This window comes from Neopsephotus bourkii, unplaced genomic scaffold (assembly GCF_033783945.1).
Source record: "Neopsephotus bourkii isolate Nb327-2 ecotype Australia unplaced genomic scaffold, CSIRO-AGI_Nbou_v1 NB_787, whole genome shotgun sequence".
Taxonomy (NCBI): domain Eukaryota; kingdom Metazoa; phylum Chordata; class Aves; order Psittaciformes; family Psittacidae; genus Neopsephotus; species Neopsephotus bourkii.
In genome coordinates this window covers 1,697,805-1,717,482 of record NW_026901283.1, presented here as the reverse complement: position 1 = coordinate 1,717,482, position 19,678 = coordinate 1,697,805, and positions in this window count along the sequence as shown.

The following is a 19,678-nucleotide window of genomic DNA, read 5'->3' as shown; positions in this document are numbered from 1 at the left end:
GGAAACAAGCCCTTCGTACTAATCTAGCACAATCCATGCATGCTTCCACATATTTTGGCAGGGGAAAGTAGGAGTCCACTGACAATGGCTTGGGATATTGCTAGCCAGCGCTCCTGAATTTATACATTTTTTATCTCTTGCTGGTAAGCTTCAACAATCTGAGTGAAATAAGAAATGTAACACTCTGCTAATGGCATTTGGTTGCTTTATGCCATTTAAAACAAGTAAGATTACTTTTTATCCTCCTGCATAGTCAATAAAAGTTGCTTAAAAAGGTAATTATTTAAGTGCTTTTGGTTGTAAAATTGCTGTGCTCCCAAAAATGACTGCCCTTAATCTTTGTGATTTATACTGTAATATGCACATAAATGACTAACTGCATTTGCCGTCTCCATTGCTGTTTTCAGCAAGACTCCAATATAATGGTTTCCTTGGGTGCATACTGAATAAGCAATCAGAAGAATAAAGTGGAATTATTTTAACATAAATAACTCACAAGTCTCTACTATTTAAAACTGCTTTGCGGCCCTAAGCCCACAAGGAGCTCTTTGCCCAATAGACTAAGAGACTGAAGAAAAAGAAGGAAAGGGGAGAAGGGGTGTGAGAGAGAGGAAAAAAAATACAAGACTAGTCATCCCATGATGTGTGTAAAAATCTTACTGCTTCATCAAACAGTCTGGCTAGGCTGCAAACTTATGCTCAAGAAATGTAAGTGCAGCACCTATCTTTTTTAAACGTAAGAGAAACACACGTCTTCCCTGATGAAGTACTCTAATAAAATGTTCCTACTGTAAATCCAACAATATTTTTTTTTAAAAAAGAGAATGTAATTGCACTCCCTGTCCTTTTTACAATGCGATCTCTCCTAAGCATCAGTGACAGTAGCTTTGTTGAGCTCAAGTTATGATAACAATAACTTTTGCAGATGTTCATAGCTGTCAAGTATTATTCACTAAAATGTCAGAAGATGTGATAAAAAGTAAAAACAGAAGAATTCCTCTGTCGTAATCAGTTGAAGTCAGGAAGGCAGAGGTCGCACATTAATCTCTAACTATAAAACAGTAATCTGTAGAGGAATAATGGAAATATTATATTAAAACAAGAAAGCAATTGTGCATGTGTGTGCATGCCTGCATGTACATGAATAAGTGAAAGATGCTTATGTTTCCACGCTACATTTTCTTCCAAGTCATTCATATTACAGACCCAATGTACTTTTTTCTAAAAGGAACACATTTCAGATAATAACACAGTTTCTAGGTACTGCTTTTATTCACTTAAAAAAATTAAATAAATTGGTTTGTTTATGGCTTAAGTGTTTTCCACTCCATGGATTCCCAAGGTCATTTTGCAAGCTTTCTCTGGCAAGAGGCCTTATGGTTTCCCCACATCATTGCAGGGTTATGACGATTGCATACCACGCTATACTCTCTACTGCTGTTGGAAACAAACTACCCTCATTGATATAAGCCATACAAAATGCAAAACCTAATGTATTAACAAACAGCCATTCCTTTACTCAGAATGCTTTATATCTTTAAATTCCCCTGGGACTTTCTTGTAGTAAAACTGTTTCTGAATAACTACCTTAGGGCAGCATACAAGGGTAACTGTATTATAAAACAGGAGATTGTTCATGACAAAGAAGAAATAAATCAATAACAGGTGCAAGTATCTCAGAAACTGTTACTTCAACATAAATTGTCCCCGTAAGAAGGACAGAAAAATGTTTTTACAAACCTTTTACTTTTTTCAATTCTCACTGGAATCCAAGTCAGAAGAGAAAATGGCTGTTTGCTTAAAATAAAGTGTCTGAGCTATCTATGTGAACCTGACTGTAATGGCAAAGGATGGCGTGGATCAATATCCATCTTCTTCATTCCTGAAGTAATAACTTTCAATAGGAAAATCTATTTACTTTTACTTACCTTTATTTTATTTCATTTTGCTTTAAAGAAGTCCATTCCAGAGGGAGGGTTTAGATTGCAAACAGCAGTTAACAAACTGATGATTTAACTAAGGACTATAGGCCAGTAGACATATTACCATTCTCTGTAGCCATTGGTTAGGGTTAAGAAGAAACACATTTACTTGGAAAATTTATTTATTATATAAACAGTGAGTGTTACAAGCCGTTTAATGCATACAACCTCCCTATGTATATAGTTAATATTGGAAAGGTCAATCAGAACCAAAGGGTAATTTGTCTAATCCTTATTTACAACATGCCCAGAACTGGCCAAGCCTCTCTCCCACAGAAGCAAAGGCTCCCAGGAATGAAAAGGCCCAAGACCCTTTTCCATCTCCCCACCCATGGCAGCCTATCGCCCCTGTGCACCAACATAGCCTTTTCCTAGGAGCTGCTGACCACAAAAGCCAGCTTGTATCATTATACAGGAGAGAGCCTGCCATGTGCAACTGGCCAGCGTAAAATCATTTTCTCCCCTCCAATGCAAGGGTGGATCCCATGGACTTGTCAGGTCCACATATTTTTAAAAAAAGGTAAATGAAACAAATGAAATGGGGAAAGAAGGAGAGAAAGATAAAGCAAACTTGTGTGTTTTCCACCTACATGAACTCACTTTTAACAAATTTGCATTCTCAAGAAAAAAGCATGTGGCTGATATGACTTTTAATGTTATATTGTTCATACCAACAAACCCAGCATATATATTTCCTTTTCTCCCTACCTTTTCACTGACTGTCAGAAATAAAACAAAACTTCAAGGCAGAACTTTGGCATTGCCTGATATTTTCTACTGGGGGGGTGGGTATTTTAGCTATGCACTAAAAAGTTATATCAACACAGTGCTTTTCTAATAAACACTGTTTTCAAGCTTCATTACTTAGAGCACAGTGAAAGGCTTACTCATTTTAGATTCAGTTGAGAAGCTGAAGCTCATTAGAAATCTAAAATATTTAGAAGTACATTTGTTTTCTGCAGTCAGTGCTTTCCCTCCCTACTGCTAAAATCACTGAAACCAAAATTAAATCAAGACTGCAATTTACCCCTTGCTTAATGTTTACAAGCAGCCATCTGTCTTTCCATAATACAAATTTTTGTAACTGTGGTAGCAACAGCATCCCTCACTATTCACAACCATGTCAATATTGTAGTCCAAATAAAAGAGACTGCAAGAGAGACTAGAAAGACAACACTTTATTCACACAGTGAATTTTATTAATAATAATTGCTAATTAATCATAACTGAAAAAGCAGTTCAAAACCCCGTGGCTGTATTCCAGGTTCTTACGCAAATCTCAGAGCACTCAGAGTGTGTATTTGTAACTAAGAAAGAGATCACTAGCATTAAAACCCTGCTTATATCAACTGCAGGATGGGAAATAAATTAGAGAATCTAGTCTCCTTAGAATTTGAGGGGAAACATATACTAATACAGATGTAACCTGGTAAGACAACTAATTGCAAAGTAAAATCTGGAGAATACTAAGGATAAGCAAGATTTCATTGTCACTAATGTCTGCATATTTATTGAAATCAGATTATGCGAGCGTGTGTGCTATGAATAAATCAACCCTTAATTGTACAATTTTCTATGTAGGTTATACAAGCAGAGTCTTCATTTTTACATCTCTATTTTCTCTGTTATCAGGATAACAAGAAGGAAAAAAAATACAGCCACATGCGAAACATTACCACACGTATCGCTGGAACACAGAAGACAACTATTGAAGCTAAACAGAAGCCTCAATAAATCTGAAGAAAAGCCATTGACAATTTTATAAAAAAGAAAAAATAGTTTCAGTTCTTAAAAGGCACCCAGGGATTAGAAAAAATATTCAGGGTCTTAAAGGTTTTAGAAGGTTGCTGGGTTTGGGTCTTGAAGACAGTAATTTTTATTCATTGGTTTTTACCTGCAACAAATTTTGTTATGAAATTTCATCCACCATTTTATTTCCCTTAATATTGAGCTGAAAATCAAAATAATTGGAACAAGGTAGAGGCATCAGGAATTAATTAAGGTTATTGCAGGAAAATTACAATATGTAATCAATGTTTCTGAGCTCAAGTAGCCCAGGTAAAGGATTAGTACTGCTGTACAGAAGGAGCTGTGTTACAGTAAAACACAGATGAAAAACCTACTAGGGTAAGTAGTAAGTTAGAGGCTTTAGACATAATTATGCTATATATAATTTAAAGCTCAACTTCAAAGCAAGTAAGTGCTATTAATTATTCTCTACCCAACACAGCTCTTAAAATGTCAAATTAAAAAAGACTATTGGTAATTGTATAAGTTATGGCAAACTAGCTCCCTCCAGCAGTGACGAGAGCAGGAAAAAGAAAGCAAGATATACCTTTCCTCTCTGATATTTACAGCTACTTGTTCTTCATGCAGATCAAGAAAGTAATAACGTTCACACTGAATTTCCTCAGCCCTCTCTCAGGGATACTGCAAGTAATCCCTCCTGTGAATAACAGCTGCTAGATCAGGCTTTTATTTGGGAATACACCAAATGCCGCTGACCTGACTTTTTTCTGCCACATCATATGTAGGACATTCATACCTGCATGCACGGAAGCAGAGTGAGTGCAAGTGGCATCTGAAGCAGAAGAGGGTAGGTGCAGGTGGGCATTGTGGCCTCCTGCTCCGAACACATGGCCAAACTGTACTCCCAGCTCTGCCACCAATGCCGAGGTAAAGGATAAATTTGCTCCTGTGCCTCAGTTTCTTAACTTCCTGACTCAGATTCTCTTTCTGCAGACAAGCAGAGCAGGAGGCACAGCAGGAAAGGCACTATTTGGGTTCACCACACAGTTCCCTTTTCCTGCAGTTCAGAAGTTTTACTGAGGGTTTTTGCACAGTGGCAATTTGTGCCTCAGGTAAAGAGCTAAATATTACAGGCAAATATAAATACATCTGTCAATGTGCACAGGAAGATTCACTTCTATAGGCATTTTTCTAAAATGTAAGTAGTTACGTATAATTACATTTCAAAGGACAGAGGAAAAGAAAACAGAAAGTTTGAAACTGTGTGTTCAATGTGCATTTTTTTCTTTCTGAGACTTATGTTCAAATTTGAGTTTCATGCAAAGTAAAAAAGGTTTAGAGGAGTTTCCCAAGCCTAGACTATACACGCACTTATACACATCAGATATGCAACCAAGTTGTGGAGGAAACATTGTCATGACAGAGAAAATAATGTGCTGGGCAGGGAAGGTTGTGTAATACCTGCCTGAAATATGCTCTATATTCATCCTGGCTCTTTGCCATTGCTCATTCATAACCTCTATAATTCACCAAAATTATATATTAAAAGCACGTAATGAATGTTGAGTTATTTTGAGTTGAGTTGCAGAGTTAATAGGTGGTTGTCATCATGCCAGATTACTGGTATGGAGTAATTATATTAAAGAGCTAGCAGATCCTCATCCGAGAATGAACCTCTTAAGACACGGTTTCTGAGTAAAGCTGAGATGTACAGTAACCTGCGGATATCCTCCCAATTCAGATCAATTGGGTCTTTATGTGTTAATATTCTAGAACACACTTCTTCAAGAATACTGTCCTGGGAAATAAGATCATTTGATGTAACTTTTGTTTGATTTCAGGGGGAGCCCAGTACCTAAAGATCTTTAAGAATCTGGCCCTTAGGCACTTCTGAAATTAAGAATTAGATGTTCCAATGTTGGATTAATGCCTAAATACCTTTAAAAGTGTGGGCTTTGGAAAATCCCTTTGGGTGCCCATCAGCACTTGTAGGCATCTGGATATCTTTAAAAATGGCCCCAAATGCTGCTTTAATGGCTCACATGCTGCAAGAGGGGCTGACACCCCTTTTCTTTCTTCCACATTCCCACAGGTGACTTCTTTCCACCTCAATGGCTGCTGCAGGTGTTTGGATTGACCACAGTGATAAACCCTTTCTCGCATGCAATCGGATGGGAAGCTGCCTCCAAGTCGCAAGGGCAGGGTGAAGCAGCGATGCTCAAATGTCACAGGCTGCACAGGCACAGGGCAGTGAGCAGGTTACTTCTACCTTCTCTGCCATCATTAAAGGCCAGGGACAAGGAGAGGGGAGAAATATCTCTCAGAATCATATCTCTTCTTCAGACTTTTCTTTACCAAGGCACAATTCTAGTTTTTGACCTTACAAGTCAAGGTGCCTGTATAGCACACCTATACCAAAATTAACCATTCAAGCATTCCCCACAACCAGCATGACTACATTGAAGTCTTTGTTTAGAGGGAGTATCTTGCCAAAGCTATAATGAATCCTTACTTGTTATTACGAGCCTTTTTATGGGAAAACCAGGGATGAAGAAGGTCACACAAGTGAGTGATGTCAGAAGCAGTCAGGGAACGGCACCTATACAGCTTCTGAAAGCCCTCATAATTCAGTTAATTGCTACATGCAAGAGCTCCTGGGAACAGAATCGAAGCTGCAGACTCTTAGAATAAAGATTAAAGATGTCATAGACTTGCAGATGTCAAAGACTTGCAGGTTCTGTACCTGTAAACAAGGCAGTTCATTTCTTGCCATTAGTGTCATGCTTCCTAGATATAGTCAGGTTTGTCATGTGAAGCTCAGTCACCTCTGACTGAAGCTTTGTCCAGCCCTAAAACTTCCACTGCTTTAACTTTGATAAACGTTTCTGATATAGACATAGCCAGCTACCAAAATGAACACCTGTAAGGATTTTAATACCTCACCAGTCATAGAAATTGCCAAATGACTATGACCATCCTCTGATCCCAGACGTAGCACTCCTTACTGCACATGGAAACAGAGGTTGGACAACTCTGAGCAGTAGGCTGGTTTACATGTATTTTCAAAATCTCTACTTCCAGTGCAAAGCCCTTAGACTTCCTAAAGCTGCATTCTGCATTCGTAACTCTTCAACATTACATCTGATGAAAATTTTGGAAGAACAATTTCTTGAGCAAGTGATGAAGAGAATGTGAATGGTACAAGAGCTGTTACGTTCCCTGCCCTTCTCACATAAAGGAGCTCTGAACATGTTGTCAGACACAGCACTTTATTCAACGGGTTTCACACATGCATTTTTAATCAGGGTTATATTTCACACACATCTATCATCGCTCGCAAGTGCGGCAGGCTAGTCCTCCTTGAAAACATATCATCTCTCTGTGTTTGCCATGAACTATTTTTTCTTTGTATAAATCTACTGTTTGGTGACTCAGTAGACTATATTTGATGTCCTAGAAACACATACACACAAAGAAAAAACAACAAAAAAAATCACAAACAAACAACAAACTTGCTAAGGATCAACATTGAAAATGGTTGTACAACTCCCTTAATATAGTACATTTTCTGAGATCCTTTATTGCCACAGAAATAGTCTTAGTAACTGACATTAAATTATTCACTAAAATAAAAATGATAGGCTATCCTGCATAAAGTCATGTCAGCACTAGTTTGTAAGCTATATGGTTTTACTGAGCCTACCAATTTTGTACTGTGCCTTTTTTATTCACTCCCATGACTATTCCCTACATGAAACAGACAAGATGTAAAACGCTTGCTCTCTGGTACTAGGAAATACTGGAGGAATCCCAGGTACCTGATGCCAATGAACCTGAAGCCAGAGGGGAGCAAATATATAAACATATGCAAATGCTTTAATCCCTCCTGCTATGTTTAAGATGGAGAGACTTTACCTGAATCCTTTAAGCAAAGATGCTTGGCCATGACAGAAATCCTTAAATTTCAAGTAAATGAACCAGGACATGAAGACTAGCAAATTACTGTAATATTTACATTTGGGGTTTTCCAGAGTCAGTTCCTTGTGCAAAAATTCTTCCATTCTTTGGTAATAGCCTGAAACAATAAACACTACTGAGAACAGCAGCATGCTCAAACTTCTGATGTAGACTAATGTACTTATTTCATTTTAAAAGTATTCATGACTAATCCCTGTTAGGAAAACTGTAAAAATTACATTCAAAGCTGACAATACAAGAGCTATACAAAAAAAAAGAATAGCTACTGCAATCGCTCTAATTGTCCACTCAGTGGGGGGGAAAAGGTTAAAACAATAATATCAAATTCCTCATGGAAAAGGAATACAGTAAGCATAAAATTGAAGGAGTTCTACAGAAATTAGGTGGGATTTTGTAGAAATTAGTCCAAAAAAAAGTAGCATTTACTGTGTAATCATATATTTTCTATAGGCTCCCCACCTCCCCACAACTATCATATGGCATGCAGCAAGGATATAATTTTTTTCCTAAAGGATGATCCCAAACTCTCATGAATATAATAACTTTTCAGACATACCTCTTCTGGGAAGAATATAGTTTATTTTGCCAGATGAAGGAACCTATGAAGATTTTAAACATTTCTATTGACACTTTTCCTTTAATTTTTTCTTTCCTTATGCTAACATTTCCCGTTTTACTGATATAGCATTTTTAGAAAAAGAAGCTTTTTAATTTCTTGAACAGATTCCTTTTTTCATTTGCTTTCATATTTATTGCAAAACCAAGATAACATCCTGTAGGAGATGCTTTGAGCATTAAAGTGCTGCCCTATTAGGGTTTGGCATATTTCAGATTAATAAAACTTGTATCTTAATATAGATGAAACCTAGAGAGGACGTCGTGGAAGATTTTCAACGAAAACATCACTTCATCATGTAAAAATGCACTGCAGCAAAGCCCTTTTAAGAAAACTCCCTCGGCTGGGAACTACTGTGTATCGACATATGCCCTGAAAAATACAAAAAATACATACCAACACCAATTGCACAGAGGCATTGTTCACATGAAGTAACTATATCTATATGTTGTCAAGCAACTGGTCATAAAAGCACTGAATAAAGAGGCATTTGAAATATGAGACAACTGAAAATACCACAGCTGATTTTTTTTATATTCTCTGACGGTTAAGAACAAAAAGACTTTCAGACAAAGAATTTAGACTCTAGACCATGGTGTTTGACTTCCAAAATACAACGCAAAATACTGCCGAGTCTCTGACAGAATAAGAAATGTGCTGTAAAATAAATGTTTTTTTAAAAGTGTAAAGACAGTGCTTTTGGAGTGAGCTTCTTGTTCCTGTGGAGGAACAAGAAAAATCCAGGTACAGGACTTTTAATTACATCCTATTTTATGATCAACTGAATCACAACATCTTTATGAAACCTATGGAGTCACATGACACTATCAGGGAAAAAATATTTTTCCAGTATTATCCAGTAATAATATTTTTACAGTGTTACCTCTCTTTCTAAGAAACGTAACTTCAAAATGGCAGGGGGTTATATGTATTGAATACTACATAAAGACAGGTCATTCTGAGTACTTGCACTTATAACACCTAGGTTGAAATCTCTTCAGAGATTCCCTGAGTTCTGCTATTATATTTAGCATCATTACCCACAAGTGCCTCTACAAATTTTCCTCTTAGATAATTTAAAACTCCATTGAGAAAACCCTAGTCTGGACTTTCCTTCTAGGATGTCGAAGCACAGGAAAGAAAGGTTTCTCTGTGTTCTTTGAACACTCAATTCCTCTCCCATCCTCTTCAAGGGTGAAAGGGTCAGGGTGGGACCCCTGAGGCTCACTGGGTATGGGAAGTCCCCTGGGAAGGGCTGTTAGCCTTGCACCAACTTGGACAGGGTAAGTCTTGTGGTTGTGAGCAGCAGCTCAGGCAAGGAAAGGGCGCAGTGGAAGGCTGTGGAAGGAGATGGGAGAAAAGAGCTTGCTCTTTTATTTCAGAAATGATGGTAGGATGAAGGCTGAGAAAATTTACAATACTTATCCGGGTACTTTAGCTCTAGGAGGAAATTGCCTGTGTAGCTCTTCAGTGCTCAGCAGTGCGATTCCTAATTGGTTTCAGATTTAAGGCAAAGGGAATACATTTGGCTGGCAGCTCTGCCCAGGAAAGTTATGGCCAAAAAGAAACATGAAGCAGAATATTCTTCCATCAGAAATGCAACTTCTTTCCAAACTCTCGTGGTCTTTTCCATTGGCCTTATCAAACAGGATCTCAAAGTATTTTAAGGGCAAGGGTGGAAAGAGGAATAGTTTTGCTCTGGCTATACCACACTTACTTCTCCAGAGACCAGGCAAAGGGTATCACAGCATTCAGCATAGGCTCTATGTAGGGGTGCATCCTGCCACAGGTCAGCTGCCACACAAAATCCTTGCTCAGGCTATTAAAGTTATAGATCTGCTCTTTCAATCTCTCCTTACCATCACTGTCCTTATTTTGAAGTTACTGTACTGAAACTTGGCTGGCTAGCAGTGCTGGATTGGACAATAATGGGGGGGGGGGTTAAACAAAATCAAAACCAGATCTTACATAACTCTTTCCAAATCCACTCAAGGATTTTTTTGGGAGAGATGAAGTCAAGAGAAGACTGGAATATCTACTGATAAGACAGACAACATTAGGGCAAAATCCTACAGCTACCAGCAGTGACAAATGTGCAAAATACAGAGGGAGATTAACACAACCTCCTTTTTAAAAATGGGTATTGTTAAACAATAGTAAGAAATTATCATAGTTCACATGGATTGGATGTACCCTAAATAGTAAAGAAAGATTAAAAGAATCTGGAAGATAGTAAGCAGGAAAGAGATTTTTCAATGCTGTTACCAATAATGAAATGACACAGAATTCCTATTCCCTGAGGAGGAAACACCTACTCCAGAAAGAACCTGGTGATATTCAGAGAGAGCAGGGAAAAGGGGTACTCAGTAGTGGCAGGAAGAGTCCCTGTGTGCCACAAAGTGAGTAAAATGAAGAGGAATAACTGACACTAAAAGGAAACTATGAGAACAGCCAACCTGGATGGGTTAAGATGGTAAAGGAACTCCATCAGCAACACAAAAGGTGTTAATGTAGCATGGAGCAGCCCGGAGCAAACCAACTCATTTGGTTTTCTTCAGTCTACACTGGCAAGAGAAGCTCATGATCAGAACTATAAAGAAAACTTTAGCGAGAACTTGTCACAACTGAGCAATTGACAAAAGACTGGGAAACAGGGGTTACCATGTTTCTTCTCCCCTTCCCTTCCCACCCAGCTTCCTTTTGACTCCATCTCTCACAGCCCTCAGAGTTTAAAATAATGATGAAGTGGTCTGTCAGTATAAAAACTACCAGGTCAAAATGCCTGTGAGGATTGGAAGAAAGCTTTATCCTGCTGAGAAAAGTGAAAATTCTGTAGAGACAGGTTTTCCCCTCTGTTTTCCTAGAAATCACATGAGTCTAAGACTTTTCTTTTTGTGCCTCTACACTTCATCTCAAGTCTTCTCCTCTTATACAAGGCTGTCTCTTGTAATTGAGAAGGGATGTTCTTGAATTAATAAAAAAAACATAAAAGAAGTGAAAATATCCACCAGTCCTGGATGAACTGATGAAAGTTAAAAAAAAGACAGAAGTCCTGCAGTATTTTGCTGTTGTTGCTGCACAAACAGTCAAGAGCTATATCCTCTCACCCTCAGCAGGGTGAGATTTAAAAGAGCAAGAGTGTTTCAGCAAACACATCAATGGCCTGTATCTCCACCACTGAATTTTTCAGTCAGATGAGAGTCTCTAGAAGAACAGCACTGCTTGTGAAAAATGCTGCATTTTTTCGTCATGTTGAACCAACACTCCTGAGGCAGACCATGAGATCTGTGCCTGGAGCTGTTAGTCCTCCAGTCAGGAGCTACTTCTTAGTAGCCAAAATACACAGATGATGAGTTCCAGGTGTGAAAACTTCTGTGGTTTACTGACAAAGTTATTTTTATTATTTTACCCTTTATCTTCACTGATAATGGTATATGGGAACTGAGATACAACAAGAGACAGATACATTATTGTAAATAATGTACTTTTTGGCCAGGAAAAGCCAAAATGTGTGACTAAACCTAAAAGTATATCTACAATCCTGAACAAAAGACATTGCATTTTAAAAACTGAGCACTTAACAGCTCTCAGTGAGGAAACGGAAACTTGAGATGTGCAACATTTTGTGTTATCATGTGATTAAAAACTCTCAAGTTAAGGTTCCTGAGCATAGTGATCATAATACTGAAGCAATTCAGGCTGTGACCCTACCATACTTTTGTTACAGAGTTTCAATGGTATTTTTTGGGAAAAGGGAAAAAGAAAGGGTAAATATAACTCCTCTATATTCAACCAGGTGCCATACAGAGGTGTAACATTGCACATCATCTGTTGCAAAAAAATACGATTCTGCTGCATTTGCAGTATATGAAGCTCCGCCTCTGCTGCAACGAAAATAAACCTCTGAGCTCTTTTCTGTCTCACAGACAGATGGACAGAGACACACATCCCTAGTACAAAGACCTCAGTACATTCCCAACTCAACTAAATCTACTAGTCCTTTGAAAATCAAACAATTTTCTTACCTAGCGATAAAAAATAACTTTCAAAATTTCTTTGAAAACTCTTAATAAGAAAAAATAAATCATTCTCATTGAGGAAATAGTACCTCCAGGCATCACACAAATTTCAGAGAAAAGAAAAATATGCTGCTGAAATTGATCTTTACAATGGAAACAACTGTATTAACATTTGAGATGAAATCCCAACCCTGTTGAAGCTTACAGGGGTTCTGCCATTGATTTCAGCAGTATGTGGAATTTATCCTCTGTACAGCTTTGTTCTTCATTTAGAATAATGAAATACGAGCACATAATATGTATAATCAATTACAGTCAACAGAGAGTGCCACAATGCACGCCCATATGCATATTACTTATGGACACATCTCAACAGGTTTGGAGGATGGGTTCTGAGAAGAAATGCCAAGCCACAAATGGTTATGAAAACACTTCTGAATTTTCACTGTAAAAATGGGGCTAGTTTCTTTCATTGGAACGAATTATGAGATTTCCTGATACCAATTTAAGCAGTGATACCAGAACAATAATTATGACCCAGCTGGTCATAATCTTATCTTGCTGGTCTTACTGACAATAAAGAATATGTAGTCTTCTAGCTAATTGTAATAGTTAGTCCTAAGAGTAGGCTTAATTCACATTTGAGTTTACATCCAAATTCTCATATGTTTCTTTGCTTTGAAAGACCAGGGAAGATGGAACAGCTATGTGGAAAATAAATCCATTAGAAACAGTTAGATAGAAAATCTGTAGCAAGCTCTGAATATCTCCCAAAATGCTCAGAGGCCAAGGTGACATTGGAGCAAAGTGTTATCATAGACATAAGTTCTGTCTTGCTCTTTCTTTTGATCACACACAGGGCCACCACCAGAGAAAGCACACAAAGTGAGGTAGATAATCTTGTTCTTGAGGCAGTATGCTCATTCTTGTTACCTGCTGCTACTGGTTCAGTCTGTTTTGCTGGGAAGCTGGACACACATCAGGGCTATGATCATTACAGTCTCTAAATGAGGTTTCTTGTTGCCAACTCTGTCCCTTTGCTTATCTGAACAATATGTCAGTAATCAAAATGTACACCATTACCCAAAATGTACCATCCAAAATATAACTGCCTGCTCTCCATTTCAAGACCTAAGCTGAAAACAAAGCAACAACAAAAAAAAAATTTACCACACAAAAATGACTGTTTATGTCAAGAATTTACTAATTTTAAGAGGGGAAAAGCCAATAATCAAAAATCCATTAGTTTTGATCTTAATAGGTACAGCTTCGTATATATTTATATACACACACACACACACACACACACACACTTGGTTTTTTGCATCCAGATCTTAGCTTTTGTCTGAAAAGTAAAGAAATGGAAAAGATCAAAGTTCTGGAGAGACTATGAGGTGCTCCATCACGGTGAACATACATCTATTTGCAAAAGATTTCAAATTCAGGAAAGCTTTTTTAAGTAGATGGCCTTTGTTATTCTGAAAATGTCTGTCTCACCATTGTAATGCAAAAAGATTTCTAAAATCCGATGTATTTGAAGATCCACTAAGTTGCAATGAGCATAATGATATAATAGTTGATAGTTTTAAAAATCCTTACAGAGGACTAGCAGAGAACAAAAAACATTCTTATAGCCCTGGTAGGAAGCACACTCCAATGATCATATAAGATCTGAATCTAGAAGGCAACACCATTTAGACCTCCCTTACTTCAGTGCAGAGCTACCTATACTGCCTCTGCTGAGGTTCAGAATACTGCCATCAAGGCATCTTCTGTGCACCTCCTGGTAAGATAAGTGAGGTGCAGTTAATCAACCTGGTCTAGTGGAATGGTCCCATGACAGGAGGGCTTGAAACTAGGTGATTTTTAAGGTCTGTTCCAACCCAAACCATTCTATGAAAACAGTAATAAAAATAACCAGGAAAATATAAATCAGCTGTTGTTGAATAAAGAAGAGCAGACCAAGTCAGGTTTTGTCAGATTTTTAAGGTCAAAACAAACAAAATTTCTACTGTGTTGCAGCCCTCTTCTTACTCCATAAAGGTACTTTTCTCTAAAAAGAAAAAAATACTATACAACTCATCTCTGGGATCATTTATTAGCTTCCCTTCAATTCCTTTGCTTCCTTATACCTATTACCCAAATTCCAAAACAAGTATTCTTTGCAAGCTTTTTATTTAAAACAAGTACCACATTTCTAATCCAGACACTACAATTTGTCTGGTTTACTCAGAGATTTAAGTAACAAATTTCAAAGTTTAGGCCAAAAAAGAAACATAATTGGAGTAAGATCCATTTGCTGCATGAAGGGAAATATGCAGACTTTTACTACTAGTAGTCAATACCATTTTATGCTACCACTAGAAATATACACATTGCTGAGACATGCTTTCCCACTTCATAGCAGTAATGACTGACCTCAGAGGAACTACTTGATTTATATCACGGATTTGGGATTTTAATTCTTGCTTCCTTTAGCTATTCAAAGATGAAAATATAAACTGACATTCATTTTGCCAAGTGCTACTATTTGTTAATTGCCAAACAGATCCTTTAAATTCAATGTTGATAAGATTTCCAGCTAGGAAAAAGACCCCAAACAAACATCAACAACAAGGCTCTTCCTGCAAGCTATGAAGAATTTATTCCACAGAATACAATCTGACAAGACCATGTACAGTGTATCTGACACTAACCAACACAATTCCAAAACACAAATATTGAGCTATCATTTCTCTGCTTTACTCTTCCAGATTCAAGCAATCCACAGCCTGTTGTTTCTGAAGTCCAGGAACAAACTGTTGCTGCTTCACTTTATCTTACTCTCTTTCCCATCTGAATTCATAAAATAGATAGCAACAATCATCCAACATTAGTGCGTACTTAGTTTGCAGGAAACCTCCCTCTAGATGTGTTTCTTCATCACAATGTACCAATAAACAGATATTCCAGTAAGGAACATGAGTGGTTTATACACAGATTGCACCTTGGTACCTTCTGCAGTTGAGAACCAAGTTCTTCCATCTGCCTGTGCTCGGACAGCTGTGTTTTTGTTATCACCCTGAGTTAGGCTTAGTTTTCTACCACTTAGAAAAATAAGAAAAAAAATAAAAAAAAAAAGAACCCACAAGGTTTTGTTGTTTTTTTTTTATTAAACTAAGCCTCAAGAAGTTTTCACTTTGTTGCTAACAAACGCCTGTTTTAATCAAGCCTCAGACAAAGCAGCCAGCAAATGCATTTATTATTAAAACAAACTTCTTTAAAAATTCAAATCTTGGCTTATTAAAAAATATAATAAAGACTTTTATGTAGTTTAGTATGCAAGAGTTAGATTGCTTGACCTCTCTTTTAATGACTTAATTAGCTCTACTAAAGCCCAGCTGGGCCTCTGCTGACAACATTGCTAGATATTTCAATCAGGCAGTGTTATGGAGAATAAGTAATAAATGCTACCTTGTCGCCATACAGTCCCAAACCAGGGTGCATGCTGGTAATGCTAAATTTGATCAGTATGCCTCATATTTCAATTAGTCGTGGTCTGAATTACTAAAACTGTGTAATGTGTATGAATTCCTGATATCAGATACAGAGCTACAGGCTCCCACAGTTAGAACCCACTGAGTTTGCTTTTATTAGCAGCCAATTAATGGCCAAAATCTGCATTGCTTTTAAAATTTATAACCTCTATTCCAGCTGCATCCATGGCTCCTAGTATACTGTATACAATCAGATCCATATCACTGTCGCAAGTCAAACAGCTGCAAATTGTATTCTGTCTGCAGAACTGAAAAATCCTTCTATACAGAAGCTTTTTTTTAACCTCTTAGAAGTTCTTTTCAAAGCCCAACAGCACCAGTCACTTTGCGACAATGAGCGGTTTAATACAGAAAGAAAGAAATCTACACCAAGGTAACCTCTTGGGATGTGCTAGGTTTTCAAACGAATGAAACCCTATCACTTTGGCACAGCACAAGGGCAAGCAAAGCCACTTCTCCTGACCAAGGCTAAGAAAATATAAACATATAAAACCCGACCCTCATTGAAAATTAACCCATTGAAGTCTAAAAAGCCATTAAAAGATCCTGACAATGCAGAGATTAATATTTTAAACTAACTCTCACAAATTAGTAACACTGGAAATTGTAATATGGAGCCTGGTGATCCTTAAGAGATTACTGCAGAGAAAGACGCTCATGCCTGCTTTTCCCCACATGGTTTAATGAATACTTGAAGATTTCTAGACATTATTTTTAGGAACAAGTCTCTATTTCTGTTACATGATATGGCAGGAAATTTTGATGTGATCCGATTCAGACATAAAGCATAGTAGCTTTATGTACTGGTAATGTCATGTCATAAAGCCGTATGAAAAAGGCATATTTGACATCTGAAATTATGCTATTATTTTAAAAATTAATTTACCATATGTAAAAATGCACAGGCCTAGAACATTTTTGGACATCTGATCTTCCAGTGTTATCTGAGACAAACACTGAATGTTTCTGTTCTTTCCCCTTTCTAAGCAATTGATCAAAAAAAGAAGCGAGAAGGAAAACAAAAACAAGAAAAGAAAGGAAAAGGCTGTATTATTTAAAATTCAGCAATGTAAGAGTGAACAACAGACAAAAAGTATTCACCTGTTTAAGTGCCTCAGTTTTATACATGGGAGTGTGAAAAAGCACTTGTCCAACAGCAATACATGGCAATAAAATTGTTGTACTTGGATAATACAAACTGCTGTCATGGCTATTTAAAAGACAATAAAATCCTATTTTACAAAATTCAGCCACTAATAACCAGCATTCTTTCTAACTGCTTAAATACTGCAGTAAGACTCCTAATGCCACTGTGAAATCATAAGCTAGTACTTCAAAGGTGTTCTATCTGTTACAAATTTAATCTTCACTGGTATGTCACAACTCACTTCATCCCAGAAGCTTTGAGATGCAGCATAGCGGCATTTTTGTTGTCCTAGGCAACCTGAACCAAACTGTTAAATACCTGCCTGATGCCCCCAAAATGATCACAATAATATTGCTTATAGGATTTACAATAATGGATATCTTCAAAAATTACAATTATTCTGCTCCACTTAGTTAAGGAGAGAATCAACTTGTTTGATTCTTTGCAATGCGGATGAAATATGTTGGAAGCATTTTATGCTTTTAATGTGATTTTAAAAATACTTCTTATGAATACAATAATCACACAGTAGGATATTTATTCTGTAGCTCCCTCAGCTCCCACTGAAACTAGGAGAAAAGAACAGAACACATGCAATAATCAAAGGAATTATATGGGTGTAAAATTGACGAAAAAAGAACCATAGTCAAACCTGGGCACAAAGAGGGATCATTCTCCCTACATTAAACACATTATTATACATCAGCACATGTGTGAGATACATACCTAGATAGGCACCTTTTGTTTTTCCCCTGAGAACACATAACTCGTATTTTCAGATTATTCTTTTGAAATTATAGTAGCAAACCAGGCTAATAAAAACATGCAAATAAATTAAATTAGGATTTCATGTGACCAGCCTAATTATCTCCCCCATATGCTCATATTACGGCTTTCTTAAAGTCTGGACAAAATAGGTCGTTGGAAGACTTTAAGGAGCTGTTTTACTTAAAATACGGTGAGACAGTACAGACATCTCCCAGAATATGTGGATCTTCTTCGCATTGTGTACAAACACACAGAGGAAGAACCTTCCTAAGAGAGATGGATTTTACTCAGAAATTAACTGTTTACTTCAAACCTCAAAGATAGGTGCTGCTTGCTAAAATGGGTAATTCTCAAAAAAATCCAATGGAAACTAACCACCAAAGCAAGGAAAAAACATACAAATGGAAGCACAGGACTCTATCAAATTTAGGTAGGATAAACATATGTGTTTGAGACTACTTAGCTGTAACCAACAGGGATCCCTTTGACTTTTGAATTTTTACACATATTTCAGATAAAATCAGGGAGGAAAAAAATCCAGCACTCAAGAACATCAAGTGGATTTGTGACTCTCTCTGGAGGACTCTGGCCCCTTACAAACATACGAATGGATTATGCTGATTTTATACATATTTAATCATTGTAATCCGTATGTTTTGATATATAATCTGCAACCTGTATTACAAAATGAAGAATTCTATCCACATTATAACACCTCCATGTTATATACAACAAAATATTTAGTTTCATAAGTTAATCCTATAAAAGTAAGGTGAAAAAAAATACTTAATATTTTACAATTACTTTATTTTTTACTTTTTCAGAATTCCAGACAGTATGAACAAAAATGTATACTGAAAATTGCTTTTATGTTTATACATTGATGAAAGTAAAACGACCCTAACTATTCCACTATTTTATACACTGCTGATTTGCTTACTTTTTATTGTCTTTTTTGAAGTTCTATATACATATTTAGTAAAAACTCACACTGATTTGTTTCTATATGTAAAGCTTTAATATATGTTTCCCTACATAGTTGATCACACTCAAGATTATTTACATGTTTGGACCCTATTTGTTCTACAGAAGACTGCTGCTGTACAAGAAATAATCAATTGCTGGTATTTTATGCTTCTGTATGAAATAAGTGAACTTCTAAAAAAAACCTCATTATAGGTTGCACAATACATATGGCAGCTACAAAAACTTGAAAGAAAAAGAAACCAACCAATCAACCACCACCAAAATATAAAACTGAAATAAAGGCCCAAGCATAAGAATACACATAGGCAAAACCTAGCAGTATAAGCCAAAAGAGAAAAATGTGAATTCAAACATAAAGATGTACATAAAGCTGCTCTTAAAAGCCTAGAAGCAGAATGCCTTATTGTACAAAGGGATTTGAGTGAGACTGAAGAATCCCCACACGCTTTCCCCTGGGCAGTGCAAAAAAACTTTTGTAAACATATAATTGGCAAATCACTCCAACAACTGAAAATGAAGGAGGAAAAGGGAAAGTCCACATAAAATATCCATGATTTAAGTGTAACCTAATGGGCAGTAGGTACTGTGCACATTCATTAGGGATGTCCACGTGCAACTCACTCCTGGCTTGACTTTGTTCTGCCATTCATGAATTATGCAGTCATCTCTAACACAGGAAAATGGGAGTGAATTATGCTGCCCACTATCACATATTATTTCTCTGGATACACACACTTTAACACTCAAGGTTAAACATGTTTATATGCTGTTGTGACCACTCTGAAACACAAACTCACTTGGGATTTTAATTCTCATGTATGTTGTGAGTACACACACAAGTGAGCTTACATACCTGTAAGAAAACAAATCATATACACAGATGTATGTAAGAGAAC